Source organism: Myotis brandtii, unplaced genomic scaffold (genome assembly GCF_000412655.1).
Source record: "Myotis brandtii unplaced genomic scaffold, ASM41265v1 scaffold345, whole genome shotgun sequence".
Classification (NCBI taxonomy): domain Eukaryota; kingdom Metazoa; phylum Chordata; class Mammalia; order Chiroptera; family Vespertilionidae; genus Myotis; species Myotis brandtii.
This window is the reverse complement of record NW_005363283.1, coordinates 1262662-1267158: the sequence shown is the minus strand read 5'-3', so window position 1 is coordinate 1267158 and position 4497 is coordinate 1262662. Positions and strand designations below refer to the sequence as shown.

At 45.9% G+C, this 4497-nt stretch overlaps 1 pseudogene; it reads right to left on the bottom strand.

Moving 5' to 3' along the window:
* Nucleotides 1-2720: 2720 nt before the first annotated feature.
* On the bottom strand, nucleotides 2721-3290 carry LOC102253814 (annotated as a pseudogene).
* Between the last annotated feature and the right edge of the window lie 1207 nt (nucleotides 3291-4497).

Genomic DNA, 4497 nt, shown 5'->3' with positions numbered 1-4497 from the left:
TAGTATTAGCACTTTCATTTCTACTCATGTTTGTGATGTAATAAAGGCACATGAAAGCAACATATTTAGGTAATTGCATCAAGAGTTATTAGGTGTGCAGATGTACCAGAGTGTAGTGTCCAAGAAAAGAGTTATTGCTATGTAATATATAAAACATCCCCAGCTCCTTAGGCTTCATTTTCTTCTGCCAAAGAATTCTGTTTCTTCCTCTTATCAGGCACTGTTCAATTAAAAAAATGAAACTAGACTACTGCTTACACCATACATAAGAATAAACTCAAAATGGATAAAAGACTTAAATTTAAATCATGGATCCATAAAAATCTTGGAAGAAAACATAGGTAGTAAAATCTCAGACATATCTTCTAGCAGTAGTTTTGCCAATATAGCTCATAAGGAAAGGGAAACAAAGGAAAAAAATGAACAAATGGGACTATATAAAACTAAAAATATTCTGCATAGCAAAAGACAAAATGAAAAGGAAACCCACTGTTTGGGAGAACATCTTTGTCAATGATAAATCTTAAAGGGGTTAATTTCCAAAACATAGGGTGTCCCAAAACTGTATATACACACTTTGAATAATTATAAAGGCCGTGTTTATTAAAATACATTTCATTTTCAAAATTGAGCTATCAGCTGTTAAAGTTATATATTTTTGGGACACAAACTTATAAAACTCAATACCAGGAAGACAAGCCATCCAATTGAAGAAATGGGCAAAGGACCTAAATAGATACTTCTCCAAAGAGGACATACAGCTGGCCAATGGACATATGAAAAAAATGCTTAATGTCACTAAGCATCAGAGAGATACAAATTAAAATGACAATGAGGTACCACCTCACACCTGACAGAATTGGTACCATCAGTTAAACCATCCAATAACAAATGATGGTGAGGATGTGGAGAAAAGGGAACCCTAGTGCACTGTTGGTAGGAATGCAGACTGGTACAGCCACTGTGGAAAACATTATAGTGCTTCCTCAAAAAATTAAAAAGGGAAATGCCTTTTGACTTAGTCATCCCACTTCTGGTAATATATCTTAAGAATCCTGAAACACCAATCAGAAACAATATAGGCACTCCTATGTTCAAAGCAGTGTTATTTATAATAGCCAAGACCTGAAAACAGCCCAAGTGTCCATAAGTAGATGAGTGGATCAAAAAGCTGTGGTACATTTACACAATGAAGGAAATCTTGCCTTTTTGTGGCAGCATGGATGGACCTAGAGAGTATTATGCTAAGCAAAATAAGCTAGACAGAGAAAGACAATACCATATCATACCACTTATTTGTGGAATATGATGAACAAAATAAAATGATGAACAAAATAGAAACAGAGTCATGGATATATGGAACAGACTGACAGGTCTCAGAGGTGTGGTGGGTATGGTGGACTGGATGAAAGAAGGTGAAGAGATTAGCCAAAGGACATATATGCATAGCCCATGGACACAGACAACAGTGTAGTGATGGCCAGAGGGAGGGATATGGCTCCTGGGTGGAGGTCGGTATGGGGTGGGGGTGGGGTGTGTGGGAACCATGCCAGGTCCCCAGATAGTCAAGGTCAGTGGGACCACAGAGGCCTTGTTATCAATACACCAGAATGGCCAAAGGCCTCTCTGGGCTTGTGCCTAAATGGGAGGTTCAAGGACTTTGAGCCTGGGAATCCTAATCAGGCCAAGATACCATGAGCGCGTGCAAGGACACAAGGTACACTGTGCCCTTCTGTAGCAAATATGATTGATGTCACTGTTGGCATGAAGCCTTCTTTGTCTAAATAATGTAAAAATAGGTTACTGACCAGCTAGTTAGCTGGAGTAGGCTGAGGCAGGAGTGAGAAGTCTGCTGGAGTATGGTGAGCAGCTAGGAAGGAGTGTGTGAAGAAATCTTCTAGGGAGAGAAGCTGGGCAGGAGAAACAGGAGAAGCTGCTGAGCCAGAGAGCTCAGGTACCACTACGATGTGAGGAGGTGAGTCTAATTATAGAAATCCATTTATATATTGCTTGTATAAAATCTTTTTTTTTGTAAAAAATATTTTAAAAAAAAGAAAGTATAGAAAACATGTGCAGTTGAAAGCCCTGCCAGGACAGCCAGTCTGTACACATTCAGTGAGTATGTGCTTTGGAAGGGCGCCTCGTGCCCACAGCAACTCCAGCAGGGCCGGCGAGGGTCCGCCTTGGCTGCCACTCTGGGCAGGACTGAGCTGGACCATGGTGGGTGGGCACAGCAGGGCCTGGGACTGTGCCCTTCTCCGGCCTTGCATCAGGGTCAGGGTCAGGGCTGGGGGCAGGCAGATTGCAGTTTCACTCTGAGTTCCACCTTCAGCCTAATTTTGGTTGTAACTCATGGCTTTTCCTGGCTGCTCGGAGGTCCTTTGGGTGGGTGCCCTGACGGAGAAACTGGAGAAGTGCCCACAGCTGCCTGGTTGGGCATCTCTCTGGCCCAGAGCCTCTGTCCTGCCTCCTGGAAGCCTGGCCCCAGGCAGAACAGGCCCCCCCTCAGGACTATTTTGGTCTCAGCACTTGGTCCTGGGTCTCATCAGCCTGGGTTTCTTCCCCTGGTGTGGCTGATCGGAGTTTCACAAAAAAGCCGGGTGGATGCTGGCTGTGCTGAGCCTCATTGAAGAGTTTTTCATGAAGCAAGGAAGAGCCCTCTGGGACCCTCCTCCTCCTCCCTCTCCTCATCTCCTCCTCCTCCTCTTCCTCCTCCCAACCTATGGTGACTTCTTCTCCAGCTGCTCCAGCAGTGGGTTGCCTTCTGAGTCGGGGGTCTTAATGCTGTCGGTCCTGACGATGCAGGTGGGGCGATGACAGTTGAACATCAGGATGAACTGCTTCTGCTCCTGCTTTAGCTCCTCCATCTGGGTTGTCAGCTCTCCATTCATGAGCTCCAGCCACTCAGATTCCCCCGGCAGAAACTCCATCCGTTTCTTCTTCTTGTTCCAGCATGGGGCTGCCGCCACTTTGTTCTTTTCCCGGTGCCTTTTCCTCTGCTCCTCTTCCTCGTCTAGCTCACTTTTCACAGGTTGAGGCCTCTTGCCCAGTTTCACCTCCAGGAAGTGCAAAGGGGTGATCATGGCCCCAGTGTTGTGGATGTCAGTGTATTTCAGCTCCTCTGCAGTCAGGGCTGAGCTGGGGAGTCCGGTGAGGGGCCGAGCCCTGGCAGAGAGCCCACAGTCATGGAAGGGTCCGGGATCTGCCCAGGCAGCATAGCAGGAGGAGTGGCAGTCCAGCCCTGCAGAAGCCATGGGTGGAGATGGCGACCCCGTGGCCTGGGCCAGGCTGCAGGCGACACCATGGAGCCAGCCCCACCCCGCAGTGTCCACCACCGCCAGTGTCTCCTTTCGCAGCCACCAAGCATCCCTTCTGCAGGCTGTGGTGGGCAGCCTGGGTCTCCCTCTTTGAGGCGATAGATAGTGGGGCTCTACCTGCCTGCCTGATCATCCCTAACCTCTTGCCTGCCTACCTGATCACCCCTAACTTCTCACCTGCCTTGCCTGATCACCCCTAACTGCTTGCTTGGGCAGCAGGGCCAGACCGGGGGAGGGGCCATGGTGGTTCTGGTCTCTGGTCATTCCACTGTTTCGGTTGCTGGGCTTTTATTATATAGGATATTCTCCATCTAGATAGACACTTTTGCAAAAACCACGTAGTTTTCTTCCTCCTGGGAATAGTAATGTGACACTACACACATTAAGGGTTTCTTTTTCATTTTTGATATTTTATATGAGTTATGCTACCACTACTCCAGAATCTAGACTCATCTCTAAAAGCAGAACTTCATACCTGTCTTATATTTCTTTTGGTGCATAATTTTCTCTTCTTTTTTTCTTTATGACTTTCATCCATAGGATCACAAATCACATGACATTGGCCTTCATAACTCTCTATGTTCACTAGATATTTTTCTTTCTAACTTTTTTCCTAGATCCATTTTCTTTCTTTCTACAAACACTTCTTGTCCTCTACTCTATTTGAGGATAGGTATTCTTCTAGTATATTCTCTTTCTGCTGTAGTGTCCAGTTCGCTTTGTTGCATCCATAGTTAATACCCATTTGAGTAGAAATGTGTGCAGAGCATATAATGTGCCCATAATTATAAAGTGTTCAGCCTCCATGTGGAATTAATATATAGATTTCTGTTTCTTTCTGTACTTACTACTTCTTCAAAGCACCACATTAATGTATGCAGGGGTAGGCAAAAGTAGGTTTAAAGTTGTGTATATGTGAAACAGTTTATTCTTACACTAGAGGCCCAGTGCACAAATTCATGCACAGGTGGCGTCCTTCCGCCCGGCCAGCAATTGGGGCAGATCAAGGTGGCCGACTAGGAGTATGGACCGTGTGAGGTTGGCCAGCCGAGGAAGATTGGCTGTGGGAGTGCACTGACCACAAGGGGGAAGCTCCTGCATTGAGTGTCTGCCCCCTGGTTGTCAGTGTGCATCATAGCTACTGCCTGGACATCTGGTCTCCAGATGTCTGGTCATAACA